Source organism: Rhinatrema bivittatum, chromosome 1, assembly GCF_901001135.1.
Source record: "Rhinatrema bivittatum chromosome 1, aRhiBiv1.1, whole genome shotgun sequence".
In the NCBI taxonomy this organism is placed as follows: domain Eukaryota; kingdom Metazoa; phylum Chordata; class Amphibia; order Gymnophiona; family Rhinatrematidae; genus Rhinatrema; species Rhinatrema bivittatum.
The window spans coordinates 631,322,314-631,343,745 of record NC_042615.1 but is presented as its reverse complement, the minus strand read 5'-3'; positions in this window follow the sequence as shown (position 1 = coordinate 631,343,745).

Here is a 21,432-nt window from a genome sequence, read left to right as displayed (position 1 = left end):
TGCAAGTCATTAGAGTATTTCAGCATTTCATAATGCATAGATCTTTGTTATTTAAAGATCACATCATGAATTTAAAAATGAGCAACATTTTAATAATTATTAGTCCATCTTTTTCTCACCTATTCTTTCTCATCCATCAAAGTAATTTTTAGAATGTTATGAATGCAACCTATTTGTGATCATCCAAAGCCCTTTATCTAATACTAATGTCATATAGCATTGCAATTAATCACTGGTTATACAGTTCTAATAGAATATTTTTACAAAGAATGGGCTTGATTCAACATTTTCAAGGCCAGCAAAAGAGAGATTGATATGAATAGCTATTCATGAAGACTGAATAACATTTTAAGATATGTATCCAAAGGCTGAGTAGAGGCTGCACAGGAGGTCATACCAAAGCACAGGCCTATAATAAGCATATAATAAATCACTTGGGTTGAAATTGGTTCCAGACATGTGATGCTTTATCAGCCTTATTACAATATGTAAAAATCTCATTATCACTTTTCTGACATGCACTTTCCTGATATAGGTCCCTTGTTAAAAAATAAAGGTAGTGTAAATGCACCAAGCATACCCAGGCTGAGATGTCAAAGAGAACTATGGACAAGAAGCCAAAAATGGCTGCCAACTCTTCAATCACAACTCTGTCTTATTATCATACTGTCTTCAACACATAGTCACTATGGATCCATATGATAGAACAGGACAAATTCCAACAGGTCATATATACAAACAAAATTCCATATATTACAGCTTGAAAAAAAATGGCTGAGCAAGCTGCAAGGCATGATGAACTTTAAGACTTCTGGTATGCAAAGCCAACATGTGTAAAAATATTACAAAATACGTTTTCTCATCTACATATTCTTTATGCTCATCCTTTGATGATAACTTCCCTGCCCATGAAGGAGTAGTATTCACAAGATCAGGGTTGACCCAAGGGATGTGCAGGGCCCATGGCAAATCTGCTATGGTGGGGCCTTCTGATACTGGTGAAGAGCTCCTACACTCCTACAACTAGCTTCTATAGAAGTGATAGGGGAGGAGCAGGAAGCAGTGTTCAATGGAATGTGAATGCAAGTACCGGGGGCTGGACTACAGCATCAGTAGTGAATCCAGGCCAATCATTCTAATTCCCTCCTGCCTCTTTCTATGGATAGCCCTGGCAAACCATACATCTTCCTTATACACACCATACAATTCTCAAACTCTGTATTCCTGTCATGGCCTCACAACACCCTTCAATATATTAAAACAGGAAAGTGGGATAATAGTAGCACTTTCTGTGGAAAAATGTTTCTGGGTTGATGGTTTCCATGTGTGCTGCTAGAGTTAAAGTGAAACATTTCTATTTTGTTTTGCATTTGTAAAGTATTCTCCAGTGATTGTCTTGTTGTTTTTTTAAGTTTTACAGACTGATCCAGATTTAGGTCCCATGAACACAGTGTTATTGGTACAAGGCTTGGACAAAGTATACTACCTCCTGTTTAACAGGAGGCCAAAGTGGAAGGGAAAAAACATTTTGTACCAGAGTGGTCGTAGTGTAGAATCCACAGTATAAGCTAATGCTAACAAGAGGTAAATGAAACCAAAAGAGCAGAAGAAATCATTGACCTTTCATTAATCAATGTAAAACAATGCCAAGGTACGACCCAGTTTGGCAATGATAACAATTCCTAAAAGAGAACAAATACATCTAGGCTAGGGGAGATTTAATTCCCTCAGTCCAATTCAATAATACATTCATGCAGACAAGTATCAATTTATATCACTTCTTCCCTACACCAGAAAAAGAGAATATGCACATAAAGATATGTATTGTATGCAGTCATAATGCATACATTTGTAAACAAAACAATAAAAGCACTCAACGGCTCATGACCACAAGAGGTCTAGACCATGCATAATATAAGCCAATTATAGTAACATATTGCATTTCTGTAATAGAGTGAATTTTCCCATGAAACACTTTTATCACCTAAATATGCTGTTTTGACCTGAAAGACCTCATTCGCCAAGGAGTGCTATGCAGTTGCTACCTTGTCAGTCACTTTAGAGTCAGCAATCATGGCCATAAAACAGCATAAGGAGTAGGAAATCAATAATTGTTGAATATATTGTTCCTCAATCTGTGGTGTTTCTTTTATTCTAACTTGTGAAAAGCATAAGGAGTGATGAACAAAGATACCTCCACTTATATTGCTAAATAATTTATATTATTTAATACATAAAAGTCATATAAAATATAAATAAATCAAAGCATTTTTCTTTGACGTAATCAGATTTAAATCCTCAAGGAATAAATCAATTAATTAATAGTAGCAACATATCTGTTTTCAACAATTCAGTCTTTGATGCACTTCCATGCCTGAAAGTGCTTTGAAAGCTTCTAAATGTTTCCACTGAAATATTAGTGGATGCATTTTCAAATTCAATTTTTTCTTCCATGGACAATGTGCATACTTTTTATAGACAAAACCTCTTTCTAAGTTGTACTTAAAAAATTATAAATAATATAGTATTGTCAGTTAGCATTAAAACCATGGTTCTAATCATTATTCAGCAAGATAAAATTGAGTATTTAATAAAAAAATATATATTACTAATATTAATACAAAATGTTTCTCTATTCTCATTTACTTTATCTTAATGTGACAAATTAATCTCTTTATTACTAAATTCTATATGACATTTGTGCTAAAAAGCAATGACCTATTTAGAGGTAAGCTATTATTGGTTATGTTTGGTGGAGCCTGGGGAAGTGCATGCAAATTAATCTATTAGCTATCACATTTGATATACATAGAAATAACATTGTGGTTTTACAGTCATAATGGCAGAGATGTCCTGGAGATGCCATCTGGGTGTCTCTTGTTAAACTATTTTTTAAAGTGAAAAAGACCTCACCATGTGGGAAAGGTTTGGTGAGATTCCCCTTAATAAGAATTTGCTAGCACATCATTATCTAACAGCCCTTTATAATTATACTTTTGATTTAAATAGCAGATCTTGTTAAATGGGAACTTAATGCACTTTATAGATTAATGCTTCAAAAACTAGGGTGATGGAATACCCTTGGTGTCTGGGCATCATGAAACATTTTTTTTTACAGGAGATGACAACAAAGTTATAATAATTGTTTTGCAATTACATTTGGGTGAGGCACAGGGAGATAAAGTGGTGTCCAACATAATAAGAAAAAAAAAATTGATAGAGATTGGAAACAATGTGTAAACACAACCTTATACAAAAATATTGATTCCCATAAACTGCATTGTGAAAAGGGATGAGCTCCACCTTAACCAGGGTGGAACCAGACTGCTGGCGCTAACCTTTAAAAAGGAGATAGAGCAGCTTTTAAACTAGAACAAAGGGGAAAGCCGACAGTCGCTCAGCAGTGCATGGTTCGGAGAGAGGTATCTTTAAAGGATACTAATGATGCATTAGAATTAGGGCATCCCGACAGTGAGGTTCCAATAATTAGAAAAGTAGTCCAAGTGCCTGTAACTAAAAACTCACCTGAGCTAAAAAATTCTAACTTATCCCTATCAATTAAAAAACAGAATAAAAATACAAACAAAAAACAAAATTTGAAATGTTTGTATGCTAATGCCAGAAGTCTAAGAAGTAAGATGGGAGAATTAGAATGTATAGCAGTAAATGATGACATAGACTTAATTGGCATCTCAGAGACATGGTGGAAAGAGGATAACCAATGGGACAGTGCTATACCAGGGTACAAATTATATCGCAATGACAGAGAGGAGCAGTCGGGAGGAGGTGTGGCGCTTTATGTCCGGGATGGCATAGAGTCTAACAGGATAACCATCCTGCATGAGACTAAATACAAAATTGAATCTTTATGGGTAGAAATCCCTTGTGTGTCAGGGAAGACTACAGTGATAGGGGTATACTACCGTCCACCTGGTCAAGATGGTGAGATGGACAGTGAAATGCTAAGAGAAATTAGGGAAGCTAACCAAATTGGTAGTGCAGTAATAATGGGAGACTTCAATTACCCCAATATAGACTGGGTAAATGTATCATCGGGTCACACTAGAGAGATAACGTTCCTGGATGGAATAAATGATAGCTTTATGGAGCAATTGGTTCAGGAACCGATGAGAGAGGGAGCAATTTTAGATCTAATTCTCAGTGGAGCACAGGACTTGGTGAGAGAGGTAACGGTGGTGGGGCCGCTTGGCAATAGTGATCATAATATGATCAAATTTGATTTAATGACTGGAAAAGGAACAGTGTGCAAATCCAAGGCTCTCGTGCTAAACTTTCAAAAGGGAAACTTTGATAAAATGAGAAAAATTGTTAGAAAAAAACTGAAAGGAGCAGCTACAAAAGTAAAAAATGTCCAAGAGGTGTGGTCATTGTTAAAAAATACCATTCTAGAAGCACAGTCCAGATGTATTCCACACATTAAGAAAGGTGGAAAGAAGGCAAAACGATTACCAGCATGGTTAAAAGGGGAGGTGAAAGAAGCTATTTTAGCCAAAAGATCTTCATTCAAAAATTGGAAGAAGGATCCAACAGAAGAAAATAGGATAAAGCATAAACATTGGCAAGTTAAGTGTAAGACATTCATAAGACAGGCTAAGAGAGAATTTGAAAAGAAGTTGGCTGTAGAGGCAAAAACTCACAGTAAAAACTTTTTTAAATATATCCGAAGCAGAAAGCCTGTGAGGGAGTCAGTTGGACCGTTAGATGATAGAGGGGTTAAAGGGGCACTTAGAGAAGATAAGGCCATCGCGGAACCATTAAATGATTTCTTTGCTTCGGTGTTTACTGAAGAGGATGTTGGGGAGGTACCCGTAATGGAGAAGGTTTTCATGGGTAATGATTCAGATGGACTGAATCAAATCACGGTGAACCTAGAAGATGTGGTAGGCCTGATTGACAAACTGAAGAGTAGTAAATCACCTGGACCGGATGGTATACACCCCAGAGTTCTGAAGGAACTAAAAAATGAAATTTCAGACCTATTAGTAAAAATTTGTAACTTATCATTAAAATCATCCATTGTACCTGAAGACTGGAGGATAGCAAATGTAACCCCAATATTTAAAAAGGGCTCCAGGGGCGATCCGGGAAACTACAGACCGGTTAGCCTGACTTCAGTGCCAGGAAAAATAGTGGAAAGTGTTCTAAACATCAAAATCACAACATATAGAAAGACATGGTTTAATGGAACAAAGTCAGCATGGCTTTACCCAGGGCAAGTCTTGTCTCACAAATCTGCTTCACTTTTTTGAAGGAGTTAATAAACATGTGGATAAAGGTGAACCGGTAGATATAGTATACTTGGATTTTCAGAAGGCGTTTGACAAAGTTCCTCATGAGAGGCTTCTAGGAAAAGTAAAAAGTCATGGGATAGGTGGTGATGTCCTTTCATGGATTGCAAACTGGCTAAAAGACAGGAAACAGAGAGTAGGATTAAATGGGCAATTTTCTCAGTGGAAGGGAGTGGACAGTGGAGTGCCTCAGGGATCTGTAATGGGACCCTTACTGTTCAATATATTTATAAATGATCTGGAAAGAAATACAACGAGTGAGATAATCAAATTTGCAGATGACACAAAATTGTTCAGAGTAGTTAAATCACAAGCAGATTGTGATAAATTGCAGGAAGACCTTGTGAGACTGGAAAATTGGGCATCCAAATGGCAGATGAAATTTAATGTGGATAAGTGCAAGGTGATGCATATAGGGAAAAATAACCCATGCTATAATTACACAATGTTGGGTTCCATATTAGGTGCTACAACCCAAGAAAGAGATCTAGGTGTCATAGTGGATAACACATTGAAATCGTCGGTGCAGTGTGCTGCGGCAGTCAAAAAAGCAAACAGAATGTTGGGAATTATTAGAAAAGGAATGATGAATAAAACGGAAAATGTCATAATGCCTCTGTATCGCTCCATGGTGAGACCACACCTTGAATACTGTGTACAATTCTGGTCGCCGCATCTCAAAAAAGATATAATTGTGATGGAGAAGGTACAGAGAAGGGCTACCAAAATGATAAGGGGAATGGAACAACTCCCCTATGAGGAAAGACTAAAGAGGTTAGGACTTTTCAGCTTGGAGAAGAGACGACTGAGGGGGGATATGATAGAGGTGTTTAAAATCATGAGAGGTCTAGAACAGGTAGATGTGAATCGGTTATTTACTCTTTCGGATAGTAGAAGGACTAGGGGGCACTCCATGAAGTTAGCATGGGGCACATTTAAAACTAATCGGAGAAAGTTCTTTTTTACTCAACGCACAATTAAACTCTGGAATTTGTTGCCAGAGAATGTCGTTCGTGCAGTTAGTATAGCTGTGTTTAAAAAAGGATTGGATAAGTTCTTGGAGGAGAAGTCCATTACTTGCTATTAAGTTCACTTAGAGAATAGCCACTGCCATTAGCAATGGTTACATGGAATAGACTTAGTTTTTGGGTAATTGCCAGGTTCTTATGGCCTGGATTGGCCACTGTTGGAAACAGGATGCTGGGCTTGATGGACCCTTGGTCTGACCCAGTATGGCATTTTCTTATGTTCTTATGTGCTGTATGGCAGAGGGGCAAACCTCAGAACAGCTTTTTAAAGTGTCATCGGGATATTATCCCACAGAGTCCTGTATACTTTTTAAATAATCGGCGCACTTAACCTGCACCCGTTGTCATGTTGCAAACTAAACCCTGATGCAGCTATAAGAGCGAAATGCTGCCAGCATCAGGAGCTAAGAACGAGCGGAATTACAGCCTGAGTTTATTTTATCTTATAAGAAGGAATAACGTCAAAAAGCTAAGTAAAATATGTATGGCTATTTTTTGAACAACAGACTGTGGGATATAGGGATAAAGTAAAGAGAAGAAGTTTTTAGTATAATGAACAGTGTCATTATATATGGATTAATGGAGTGAATTGCAACAAATTTCCATTTTTAAAAGAATATGGACTGACATTTTGAATACGCATTATTAAGCTTTTTAGGTTTTAGTATAAAAATTATTAAACATTAAATTAAAATTGAAAGAAAAAAATATGTAAATACAATAGGGAGGGTGGAGGTTATGTGGACCGATGATTAAAAAGTATACAGGATTATGTGGGATAATATCCAGATGTGAGTTTAAAAAGCTGTTCTGAGATCCATCCCTCTGACAAACAGCAAGGTGTAGTGTGTGGGAATCAATATTTTCAACATAATAAGAAAACATTGTGTCAGTAGTAGAACACATAAATTTGGAAGTTAGCTGGATAAAATACAACTGGATAACCCCCCATCCCCACTCCCTCATCAATTGATTAAATCTGTGTGCACAACACATGTTGTCTTCATGGACACTTAGCTCAAGACGGGCTTGGCACAACCTGCAGAGAGGAGCCATCGTCAGCAGGCAGAGCCAGATAAGGCAGAGGCCCAACTGGAGCTTTGCCTTTACCAGCCCACGTTCCCCTCAGATTGAGCCTTTGGGTGCCGGGGCCGACAGGTCATAAGTAGGGGCATCTGCAGATGATGGGTAGCTGGGTCAGAATGGGTGATGGTCAGACTTATCCGGTGGCAAGCAATGGTCAGTGGCAGGCAGCAGTCAAGCATGTCTGGAAGTCAACCTGAGGTCAATACCAGGAATGCATCTGAAATGGAAGGTAGGAAAGGCAGGATGGCAAGGAGAAGAACAGGCGGGCAATGAGGAGACACCGGAGAACTGAAGAATTGAAGACAAGGACACTTGAACTGAAGAACTGAAGAAAAGGACTTTGGAGCAACAAGCACCACTGAATAGTATGGAGACCTGTTGCTAAGGCAGTGAGGAAGAGAGGCCTGAGCCTGTGAGGTCATCAATGGGTGCCAAGGGACTTTCCTGCTGTGGGGTCTTTAAATATGGTAATGTCAGTTGAGCACGTGCCTAGGGAAGAACAGGCTGAGCATCAGCAGCATCCTGCCAAGAAACAAGTCGATTCAAAGCAAACACGTATTGCAAGAGCAAATTAGCAAAATATCGCCAAATAAATTAGCTTATTCTAATAGGACCATCATACCACCCTTTGGGTTTAGAACATAGCAGTGTTCAAAGGGTCTTGTATAATCATCGGTCCGATTGTGGCCAGTTCAAAAAATCATTTTTATATAATTTTTCAATATAGTATATATAAATATTTACTTCCCCTTTAATATATCCGATGCCGCCAAGCCCAACACGATATCATGTTTCGCAATAGCTACTTCAGGGGCTCCAAAGTGTATTTAGATATGTTGAAACAAACAGATTCTCTGAACTTCTGTTACTTGATGGTTATTAACATTTGGTCCCGAAAAGGCATTTTCTAAAGGAGAAAACAGTTGTCCCTTTAGGTCTTAACAAAGAAATTGAATGGAGCATTTTCTTGTAGGTGTCCATGGGCTATTGGGGATTGTAGATATGACTTTTTAAGATTATAACGTCATATATGTCTTTGTTACGTGGAATCACATGAATCATTTGAAAAAGCCTTATAACACAGGTGTTTACTCTAGGAGTCTCAGTACCCTTTGAGAACACCGGGGCGCTAAGTAAGTCTTTGCTTTAATGCTTATTTTCTTCCCTGCGTGATGAGACATTTAATATGTTTTTTATATCTCCTTTAGAACATTCCTTTTCGGGACTATTTGTTAATAACCATCAAGTAACAGAAGTTCAGAGAATCTGTTTGTTTCAACATATCTGAAGCAGCTATTGCGAAACAGTCCAAGAGGTAGACTGCAACAGCGGCATCCAGGCCGCATAGGAGAAGAAACAGGCAGCGGCGGCACCCCTTGCCGTGAAGACAAGGAACAGGCAGTGGCAGTGGCGGCTTCCTGCCACTTGACAAGAGGACCCTGGTGGAGGCTCCATGCCATGAGAGAGGTCCAGGAGGCGGCGCACAGACCGCTTAGGTGGAGGGATGGCAGCAGCGGTGGCTTGCCGTGGAAAGTGAGGGACTGCTTTCGGCTAGGCCAGCAAGCAGAATCCTAACAGTACCCCCTCCTTAAAGACCCCCTCCTCAGTTTGGAAGGGTGGAGGTATCACTCCATACCATCAGGGGGAGATCAATGGTCATAGGACAGAAGCTGGAATTTCTTGGTGAGGGACTGAAGTGATGAAGATACTTGAAGCTGAAGACATGAAATGGAGATGGTCAAAGATTCAGACAAGACATAGACAAATACTGAAGGCACAGATCAGGCAAGATATGGGATTTGCAGGTCATCAAGGCTGCATCTCGAGTTCTTGTAATCAAGGTAGAAGAAATTGAAGACAAGTCCAGGTAGCAGGTCAAGACACAACAAGGAGTATAGTCTAGTTCTTGGTTCTTAATTAGTCAAGATGGAAGTAGAAAGCACATAAGCATTTATTTTATTTATTTATTTTTTTATTTATTTTATTTTATATACCGGCAACCGTTTGCACATCGTGCCGGTTTACAAGTAACTTATAAACAAGGAATATATAGGCGAGGCCTTTACAAAGAACAATATGTAACACAGTAACAAAGCAGATAACTAAAAAACTTGGGGAAGGAGGGATAGAGACAAGAGGGGGGGTGGGGGAGGGTGAGAACAGATATATAAGGATAAGATATATACATGGATTTGAGGAGCAGATGGTATGTACATTGGTTATATATGGAATTGTATAAGTGCAGATAAAAACAGACACATTATTTTAAAGTAAGGGTTGAATGAAGTGTTTGAGGTTCTTAGAGGGAAAGGGGGTTAAGTGTAGGGTGTGGTTCCTGGGGGGGATTAAAGGATTTTAGGGGGGTATTGGTGAGAGATGAAGGTTGGGTGAGAGTGTTAGTAGGTGGTGAAAAGGATTGGGGGTATGCTTGGAGGAAGAGCCAGGTTTTGAGATTCTTTTTGAAAGTGGGAGTAAGTAAAGATGAAGATCAAAATTAGGCATCAAGCTGGATTCTTTAGATGTGAGGATGGTACAACAGGAGAATGAGTAGGTGAATTCACAGGTTACCACTTGCTCTTGGGTAGGCATTGGCACAAGGAGGACCCAGTGGGACAAGGAATCCATAAGTTGGAAAGCGGATCATGGAAGCATGTTTACACCTTTCGATGATAGCTGGTACATGACTGAGGTAGGCAAATGGAAAGAAGCACAGGATTACTGCTTCCAGGCTTTTGCAAAGCCAGATGGTAAGAGAAGACCCTTTAACTCGGTCAAGGAGAAAATTGTATCTCAGGAAAATCCATATGTTAATATAGGCTCCCATATGGTGGTGAAGCTATTCCCAAGAGGAGTTTGATAGTCTATAGATATCACTGTGATACTTAATGCAGGATATTAATTTGTTGTAAAGGATTTCCCAGAAGACCGTAAAGAAGTAATCTCTCAGGTTTGAATTAGACTTGCCGCATCAAGGTAGAAGTTAAGGCTCAAAAAGACAAGGTTAAAGGACAGCAGAGAATACCAGTGGATAATCAAGAACACTTCTCCACTGTGATGGATGGTTATAATGCAGCCGATAGCGAACAATCTAGCAGAGGTAATTACTGGTGGACGACACTTGAGAAGCTGGCAAGTAATTTTAGTTATCTTATAGAGCCATTCAGAAAAGGCTGTCTGGGATGTTGGACTGAAAATAATTCCCAGAAATTCAGAGGATGGAAAACTCTGGAGAAGATAAACAGGCATTCTCATGGATCCAAGGACAGCAAAGTTGAATCTCACGTGTGATTCCAAGGAAGGCAAGGTCCTTCCAAGAGGATTAACAGCAAGTCTATACAGGCTTACCAGACAAGCTGGAAGATGGCAATTACAGTCCTTAGCCTGGCAGCGAAGACAATACAAGAAGAGTAGATGAACAGGGAATCAGTATCTCCCAATCCTGATCCTAGCAGCTCGGAACACTGTATGAAAGACACTGGAGGAGGATAGCGGTGAGCTCTGGATTCGGGGCAACTTGCCATCTTGGTGAAGAGTAGGGATGTGCAGAGGGACCGCATATGTTACATTCGGCATTCGTATTCGTCAGGGGGCAGATACATTGCATTCGGCAAGGGGGGGCCCAATCCGTTCATGCGTTCCATTCTTATTCGTTTCCTGGCTAAAATTAAATTAACAACCCCCCACCCTCCTGACCCTCCCAAGATTTACCAAAACTCCCTGGTGGTCCAGCAGGGGTCCGGCAGCCATCTACTGCACTCACGTCGACTGCTGCCGGTATTCAAAATGGTGCTGATAGCCTTTGACTTTACTATGTCACAGGGGCTACCATTGCCATTGATCGGCCCCTGTCACATGGTAGGAGCAATGGACGGCTGGCGCCATCTTGTGCTCCTACCATGTGACAGGGCCTGACCAATGGCACCGGTAGCCCTTGTGACATAGTAAGGGCAAAGGCTATCGGTGCCATTTTGATTACTGGCAGCCGATGGCCCGAGTGCAGGAGATTGCTCCTGGACTCCCGCTGGACCACCAAGGACTTTTGGCAAGTCTTGAGGGGGTCATGAGGGTAGGGGTTTTGTTTAAATTTGCTCCTTTAGACGGCCGAATAATTCGGTGAAGATTTGTTGTATTCGTGGGAATCGCAATACATTTTGATTCCCCACGAATACAATGAATATGGCCCTATACGTTGCGGATTGCCAATACGTTGCAAACGAATGCACACCCCTAGTGAAGAGAGATGAACAAGATGACATCTTGGAACTTGGAATGTTGAAAAGGGCTGGAATTCCTGCTTGCACTGAGCAAGGGCAGGGTCGTAGCTGGAGATTCAAGGCAACTCACCACATTGAGATCAAGGAGGAGAAGAACAACAAGGCGACATCTCAGAAGACCTGGAGTGGAATCCAGGGCTGGAATCATCACTTGCACAAGCAGAGACAAGCTGTTGGCTGTAGATGGTCCCAGGGCAAGCACCAGAACAAAACAGGAACTGAGTTGGAAATGGCGAGACGCAGCCAGGCCTAGGGTCCAGGCACCTCCTGCAGGTCGTTCAAACCCAAGGACCTGGAGTTGCTGCGGAATATACTCTAATTGGATAAATACTCCCTGAAGCTGGAAGATGCTTGACGATGAAGTCGGACTTGATACTGGATGTAAAAACCTGGGCGCAGGCGCCTCCTGCAGGTCATATGGAACCCAGGAAGAAGAGCAAACATCACAGTGGATTGAACAGAGATGGTCCCTGGAACATTGGCAGGCGCCTCCTGCAGGTCGAGAAGGTTCTAGGACTGGACTGGATGGAGAAAATCTGGATGCAGGAGCTTCCTGCAGATTGTGGGATTCAGACATACTGAAGAGATGAAGCAAGCAGCAAGGTATCAAAGTCCAGGATACTGGGAGCAAAATATTCTGAGCAAAAAACAAGACTAGCAAAAATATCCAGGAACTTGAGCCCGACACAGGCACAGCTCACCGAGCTCATGGCCTTTGGATACTGTTGCAAGCGCGGAGGTGCGGTCACTTTCTCAACGGAAATTGTGAGCCCTTGGATCACGGTGCGGCTCAAAGGGGAGTCCCACCATGTGAGGTGAGCGAGGACAAGCACAGGCAGAGCAGGAGCAAGGCTGGACAGAAGACAAGGCAAGGAGCGTCTGGAACAGGAACAATGCAGGCTCAGCTCTCCACTGAACTTACATGCCCCAATGAAACCCAGCAACACAATTCTAGTCTCGGAAGTAGCCCTCTGGCCACTTGATAGCCCTTTCGGACCCGCTGCTTGGGAACAACGAGTGCGTGAGGCCAGACGGAGGCTGAGGGCAGGAGCAAGACGAGACAGGAACTAGAAGACTCAGGCAAAGACTTAGGATATTCAGAAGACTCAGACGAAGACTCAGGATACTGGGAGGACTCAGACGTAGACTCAGGATACTCAAAGGACTCAGACAAGGTTTCAGGTTACTCAGTGTTATAAATCTGCTGCTCTGAGTTAGCAATCTGTTATCGAGCTCCTCCTGTAGAGGGAGGAGATAGCAATCTGTTATCAATCCCTGCTGCTAGAAGTAGCAATCTGTAGAAACTGCTCCCCAGGGGCAGAGTTAGAATCTCTAATAAATCACCCGCCACGGGGAGGTGTTGGCAATCTGTTATAAGTCCACCAGGGAATTAGCAAACTGTTATGGATCACCTTGCCAAGGGGAAGAGCTAACAATTGTAATACTCCATAGGCGGAATTAATGATCTGTGGTGGGTTGGCTTCCCACAGAGTGGCAGTTGTATAATACCACTCTAGTAGTGTAAGGAATGAACACTTGAAGTAATTTGGTGAATCCCTGGGCCGATGGCAGATGACAGCGCCCCCAAGAGGATATCCTGAGAGGGACCACCGGCTAGGCTGGAATATGGAGACAAACACAGATAGTTCTTTATTAGACATGAAGTAGAACCACCAGAGGTGGCAGTAGTGAGCTGATGTGCCCGGCAGGGCTGAAGTCCCTCAGATACTAGAATTGCGGTCTCTGGGTTACTGAGCTGTAGAGAGAGACTATAGGTAGTAAGTAGACAGGGTATGCTGGATACATAACCAGTAATAGATGATACACTCACAATTGTAGATATCTGTAATGGCTTCTATGCAACAGAGAGTCTTCAGTATGTTCCAGAACAGGAGCTGTAGGCGAGTGCTGGTTCCTATATGCAGTCTGGAATGAGAACTCACAATATCTGTGTATGAGATGGCTTATGAAATAGAAAGGGGATTTGGAGGGTTTTAGGAACATAGGCCCTTGTGGAGCGAGTACCGGCTCCTATCTGCAATCTACAATAATGACTCACGATCTTTATACCTGCGATAACGTCTTAGACAGAAGGGAGTCTTCGGAGATTAGGAACATAGGCCCTCGTGAGCGAGTACCGATTCCTATCTGTAATAGAACTCACAGTATTCACATCTGTGATCGCTTCCCGGTAGTAAGGAGTCTTCTGAGCATTCAGGGACGTAGGCCCTCATGGAGCGAGTACCGGATCCCATCTTAGCAATCTGAAATCAAGAAGAGAGAGCGGGGCCTCCGAGGAGCGGGTACCCCTTGGTAAAGTTGTGGAGGCAGAGCAGCGGAGAAAGAATTCCCCTTGCTAACTCGATTCGTAGTTGCAAGCAAAGACCTTTTAAGGTGGAAGCTGATGACGTCACTAAGGGAGGACGCCCCCGAGGTTCGCACACTAGCCGCTATAAACTCTGGAGCGCGTGCGCGCGCACCCTTACATCATCAGGAGCATGGCGGATCCACAGTGTCAGGCCAGTCCGGGGATTCCAGGAAGAACGGCGAGGAGAAGGCATGGCAGCATCTGTCCATTAGACCCGAAGAGATTCGTCACTAAGGTAGAGAGGGTGGAGCGAGGGCGGGAACAGGCACGAACGCAACACTCAGAAGACTCAGGCAAGGACTCAAGGAACTTGTAAGACTCAGATGAGGTTTCAGGATACTTGGAGGTCTCAGGCAAGGTTTCTGGATACTTGGAGGTCTCAAACAAGGTTTCTGGATACAGTATTGAGTGAGTGCTGCATCGCAGCGCGCCCTACACAGTTGCCCATGGCTGGTTGCGGACCATGCCGAATGCAAAGCAGACTCCAGACAAAGCAGTGGAACCTGAAGCTAGGACATGATGAAGATACAGGAGAGGCCTGCACTAGGGTGTGCCTTACACAGCCTCCTATGGCTGGTCACAGAGCACGCTGAAGTGGAGCAGGTTCTGGCAGAGGCTTGGACATGGACGGAAGCAGGCACAAGGAACTCCAAAGACTAGGACAGGATTCAAGATTCAGGATTCAGAAGCTTGGCATTAAAAACAGGAGCCTTCCAGAGGCTTGCGCTGCAGACGAGAAGGTAGGCCTTGTGCCATGAGGCGCCCTACACAGTGCCCCATGGGCTGGTCACGGACCACGATGGTGGCACGCCAGGAAAGGTGAACAAATGAGGAACCCAGAAACTAGACAAAGAGCTGAAGATGAGGAAGATGGAATCAGGACTGGAACATCAGACGTCAGGGACATCTGGACACCGGGACATCTGGAACATCAGGACACCAGAACATCGGGACATCAGGACACAGAACATCAGGACCACTGGATGTCAGGACATCTGGACACGGAACATCAGGACCACTGGACATCAGGACATCAGGAACAAGGAACAAGCGATGAAGGAGCTCCGACAAGGGACGAGTCCAGGAACATCAAGATGAAAGAAACCAGGAACATGAAGAACATGGAATGAAGAGCCATCAAGACACAGGAAGACCATGGAGGACCTGGACCAGAAGCAAGACCACAGACCACTGTGAAGACCAGATCCGAAGGCTCTGAGTAACTGAATCAGAGCCCTTTTATAGGGATCATCCAGGCGAGGGCGGATGATGTCATCGATGAGGGCTGCAGGGCTTTTCCCGCTGCTGGCCCTTTAAAAGTACTGAAGAGGCGCATGCCCGCGCCTAAGGAGAGTCCAGGAGGCAAACTGCAACAGCTGCGTCCATTCCGCGTGGGAGAGGAAACAGGCAGCGGTGGCTTCCTGCCACTCGACAAGAGGACCCCGGCAGCATCTCCATGCCATGAGGGAGGTCCCAGCGGTGGTGCACAGGCTGCTTAGGTGGAGGGATGGCGTCAGTGGTAGCCTGCTGCAGAAAATGAGGGACTGCTTGCCGCTAGGCCCGCAAGCAGGATCCTAACAAATGGTGCCCCACCCAATCTCCGCCCCACCCAGACTCCACCCCGTCCCTCCCCCGGCCCTTCCCTTTTTAGAAACCCAGCTCTTCCTCGCGTACCAAACCCAGCTCTTCCTCGCGTACCAAAGCGGCCCAGCCACACGTGGTGTGGCTGGGCCGCTTTGAAAATGTGCTTGGCATGCGCGCGGCCCTGCCACACGCATATCTCCCAGTATTTGTGCGCGCCGGGGTTTGAAAATTGATCGGTAGTGATTTCTTCGCCCAGCACAAAGTCCTTCCTCTGATTTGTGTGTGTGGATCACACAAAACCCCCAGTTTTGCTTTTCTCAGTCTCTCAGACCCATTTGTCCCCTGCCTATGCAGCAATCATAAAACCACAACCAGAAGCTCATGTTTCTAGCTAGCTCTTTGATGATTGGTCAAAAGCTTCTGCTTTTCTCATGCAGTCCTGCGGCGCCTCATTGGTCCATTTTTATTCCTGTATCAGCTCAGCTTGATTATCAGGAGGGGAGAGGGAGATTTCAGAGAGCAGTGAAACAGGTCCATTAAACTCACAGACTGTTCATGGCAATTCTCTCTAGTTTTGTTCCTTTTTATTGAAGTAGGAGACTGCCAGTAATTCTGAGTGTCTCATTATGTGTACAGAGAGCACAGCAGTTCAGTGTCACTAAGAATTCCTTGTGCTGCTCAGCACGTGCAGACACCAGCTCATGGGAACAGGTACCTGTATTATAGTACCTTGTCACATTCACTTTATGTATTTTAATGAATACCACATTAATTATTTTGCATTAAAAATATGTATTAATGTGAGCTTTTAATGAACTTTATGAAATATGTCCCTAAATCATGTTAACCACCCAACCACTTTGATGATGCTGTATCAAAGGGTGGTCAATCAAACTGAATAAATAAATATTAATATGTGATAAAATTTACAAATTGCCTTCAGTGCTTGCCTTGTACCCATGGGGCTGCAAGCTAATTTTTAAAGAGAAACACTTTGTGGTGTTTCCCTTTGATAAATTGGGGTGTCGGGAGAAAGCAGGTACTATGTGCTGCTTGATGATTTAAAGCAAATACAAAGCACCAGCATCAAATTAAATTTAGAGATTTCAAACTGAAATCCCATACATACTTTCCCTTCCATGACCTAATCTCTCCCCTTTTTACCCATGTGAATGGTGTATAAACATTCAGCTGGAGTCAGAGGGGCCGATACAATAATGTTCGCGGAAAGCGGACGCTGACTTTTCAGCGGCCGCTTTCTTAATGCATGCATGGCGCCCGCAAGGGGGGCACCATGCAATATGTAAATTAGGGGGTTGCACTAGGAAGGAAGCACTAGGATCGCTTGCACGACCTTAGCGCCTCTTTGCTAACGCGACCTGCCGTGGCTGCCGGTCATGAAGACCGACGCCGGTAAACTCGGCCTCGGTTTTCATAACCTGCCTGTCTGCCAGTTTATCGGTGGCCATTTTCATTACTGGCAGACAGGACGGTTATGAAAACCGACGCTGAGTTTACTAGCGTCGGTCTTCATAACTCGGCGGTCTGCCTAGTTATTTTATTTTTTATTTTACTTTAAAAAAGAAGTACAAAAAAGCAGTTTTTTTCTGCTTTTCTGTACTTCTTTTACCTGCGCTCAGCTATTAATGCCTGCTCCAGGTAGGCGTTAATTGCTGAGCGATAAATATGTGCCTGGGACGCACATTTATCTTTTTGCATGTGGAGTGAATGAGTAATAGGCTCATTCATATGCATTTGCATGTGATGAGCGCTATCTCATTCACATAGGACACGTGTTAAATAGGCGCTAATCCTCCTATTGCATTAGGGGGTGGATTAGCGCCTATTTTTCCCAAGTCCGACTGTGGGTTATACAGTGTGCTCGGCTGAGCACACTGTATTGCATCGGCCCCAGAGAGAGGGAGTGACAATTACACAGAGATAAACAACTGTCCAACAACGTGAAAAGTTCTGAAATTACCCCACCCATGTGCACTTAGGACACTAGTCTACAGCCAAAATGCTTTTGAAATGAATGTAGTCAAACTTTACTAGATCTGGATTTCTAAGGTTGAAAATTATGCTTAAAATTGTTGATTGACTTTAGTTTTCAAGATATGCTACTGGGGCAGTATATATGACCTTTGACTTGGGAAATGTGAAGGATAAGTGATTTAAGAATGAAAAGGATCTCAAATTAAACCAGAAATAACTAATATACATCTTTGACTGAATCTATAAATAAATCTATCATGAACAACTTTGTCAAGGTCATGGGCAAAACTAAAGTATCCTTCAAGTACCTCTATAGTAAATTTCCAAGGTTAAGTGAAGCTATGATAAGAGAAGGTGTCTTTGTTGGCCCTCAGATTCATGAACTTCTTCAAGATGATGCATTTTACCTGCATTACATAGCAAGGAAAAGAAAGCGTGGAAAGCTTTCCAGTTAGTGGTAACACATTTTCTCAGAAACAAGGTAGACAACCGAGGTGATGTTTTGCAAACGTGCCTTGGTATATAAAAAACCCTTAAATAAAATAAATAAATAAATAACAACTACAAGGAGTTGGTGGAAAAACCTCTTCAAGGCATACAAAAGCCTTGGCTGAAATGTCATAAAGAGACATTTTTTGCACTCTCATCTATATTTTTTTTCCACCAAACTGCAGAGCAGTGAACAATGAGCATAGCAAGAGATTTCACACGGATATTGCAGCAATGGAAAAAATGTTATCAGGGCAAATGGAGATGTTCCACTTAATGAATACAAGAGACAAGCCAAGCAAACCGAGTAGTCACAGAATAAGCACTAAACTAGGTGCATATATACTGTATACATCACAGTTTGGGGCCTTTTGTTTCATAGTAAATTGTATTTCTATCATCCTTTTGCTGATTTAATTTTTAAAGTGTTACATAAATAGGACAGATGAAATATTACGCAACCATAAATACACGAAAAGACATAAGTTTACAATTTATGTTTAAAAATCTACTACACACTATGGGGCGGATTTTCAGAGCCCTGCTCGCGTAAATCCGCCCAAAACCGGGCGGATTTACGCGAGCAGGGCCCTGCGCGCCGGGAAGCCTATTTTACATAGGCCTCCCGGCGCGCGCAGAGCCCCGGGACTCGCGTACGTCCCGGGGTTCTCGGAGGGGGGCGTGTCGGGGGGCGGGGCCGGAGCGCGCGGCGTTGCGGGGGCGTGTCGGCAGCGTTTTGGGGGGGGGTCCGGGGCGTGGCCACGGCCCGGGGGCGTGGCCGCGCCCTCCGTACCCGCCCCCAGGTCGCGGCCCGGCGCGCAGCAGGCCCGCTGGCGCGCGGGGATTTACGTCTCCCTCCGGGAGGCGTAAATCCCCCGACAAAGGTAAGGGGGGGGTGTAGACAGGGCCGGGTGGGTGGGTTAGGTAGGGGAAGGGAGGGTAAGGTGAGGGGAGGGCAAAGGAAAGTTCCCTCCGAGGCCGCTCCGATTTCGGAGCGGCCTTGGAGGGAACGGGGGGAGGCAGCGCGGCTCGGCGCGCGCAGGCTATACAAAATCGATAGCCTTGCGCGCGCCGATCCAGGATTTTAGTGGATACGCGCGCCTCCGCGCGTATCTACTAAAATCCAGCGTACTTTTGCTTGAGTCTGATGCGCAAGCAAAAGTAGGCTGTTCGCGCGCCTCTTAAAATCTACCCCTATGTATGCAATAGACATAGACATAAAGGGGTAGATTTTAAAAGAAGCGCGATCAGCCTACTTTTGCTTGCGCATCAGACTCAAGCAAAAGTATGCTGGATTTTAGTAGATACGCGCGGAGCCGCGCGTATCCACTAAAATCCTGGATCGGCGCGCGCAAGGCTATCGATTTTGTATAGCCTGCGCGCGCCGAGCCGCGCTGCCTCCCCCCGTTCCCTCCAAGGCCGCTCCGAAATCGGAGCGGCCTCGGAGGGAACTTTCCTTTGCCCTCCCCTCACCTTACCCTCCCTTCCCCTACCTAACCCACCCACCCGGCCCTGTCTACACTCCCCCCTTACCTTTGTCGGGGGATTTACGCCTCCCGGAGGGAGACGTAAATCCCCGCGCGCCAGCGGGCCTGCTGCGCGCCGGGCCGCGACCTGGGGGCGGGTACCGAGGGCGCGGCCACGCCCCCGGGCCGTAGCCACGCCCCGTACCCGCCCCCAAAACGCTGCCGACACGCCCCCGGAACGCCGCGACGACCGGGCCCGCCCCCCGACACGCCCCCGACACGCCCCCCTCCGAGAACCCCGGGACTTACGCGAGTCCCGGGGCTCTGCGCGCGCCGGGAGGCCTATGTAAAATAGGCTTCCCGGCGCGCAGGGCCCTGCTCGCCTAAATCCGCCCGGTTTTGGGCGGATTTAGGCGAGCAGGGCTCTGAAAATCTACCCCTAAATGTAAAAACTTAAAATTCATGGAAATAGTAACCAATCAGCTGGTATAATTGTCACATTTGAATTCAGCACATCAACATCAATAATAAAAGGCACATTTTAATCACTGAAGCAGGCGACTTCTATAAGTTTGTATACCAGTATGACCTTAATATCCCTGCTATGTTTTGTTTTTGTTTTTTTTTTTATGTGATATTTTTAGGAATAATATGCAAATTAATAATTGCATAAAAGGACTGTATACAAAAGCTAAAATGAGTCTAACTAAATCATTCTATACTATATTGCATCATGCAGTTAGAAAGTCAGTTTATTACTTGCCAATACCCTGGAAGAATAGTGAAATAAAAGAGCTAAAGTCAAAACTTTTGGATAAAACATATGAAGTAATCAATGCCATCAACAATAACTTTGAATCTTGAACAGGATGACCATGGGAGAAACAGGAGGGAGACATGACTGAGAATGTAATAAAAATGCAAGCTAAATAGCTACTGCAGGAGTCTTTCTAAGCAATAGTGTGGGAATAAAAAGTAGGAGTCAAATCATGTAATGTTGCCTCCCACTGGATGGCATCACTGTGTGAGAAGGATTGCTAAAGAACCGGTGACAGGAGTAATGCTGAGAAAAAGAAGTGAAAAATGAGCCATAACAAAAGAAATGCACTGGCGAACTGAGCTATTGTGATAGACTGTCATTATGTTTTTTTTATAGGTAGCAGGACTACGTTAAAGTCATTATTGAGCCCAGATTTTAAAGCAAGCCTCATCAGAGCAAAACAATTTATTATATTTTTGACATTCTTTTATATGAGAAAAATGATAATTAGCTGCAGCATATTACCACCAGTCTCTGGGTACCAGTTTCAGTGGCGTGCATGCTTGTCTCAGTTATTGCACTGCTGAAAAACACCAGCTCTTCTCCTGCATGACATTTTTTTAAATGAACAACAGCTTTGCATTATGTATAAAAATAGACGAATGTGCTGCTGGCTGAAAAGGTTGGCCATGGTGTCATTCCAAGGAGAAGAATGCATAACTCTCTTGCCCGGTAGGCCTTAAGACGTGCCACCTCTCACTTACAAGTTTGAGTGGCTATAATTCACCACTAATGCAAGAGATTCAGGCTTTCATGATCTTCACCATTACATTAAAAACCAGAGGAGTTTTGTCCAATTAGGTGCTCTTTACAGGAAGTGCTGGAGAACGCCTTATGTCAACGTCGATTTCTGCCCATGTCCTTTTTCATTTATGCACGTAACTCAAAATTTCGAGCCAGTTTTCAGGAAGCCAGCTAGGTGCAAGGTACATGGATACCTTTGTATCTATGTAATTTGAGTTATATTAAGTTTGTGATGGATTTTTAAAGAGAAACTAAGGGGTACATTTTAA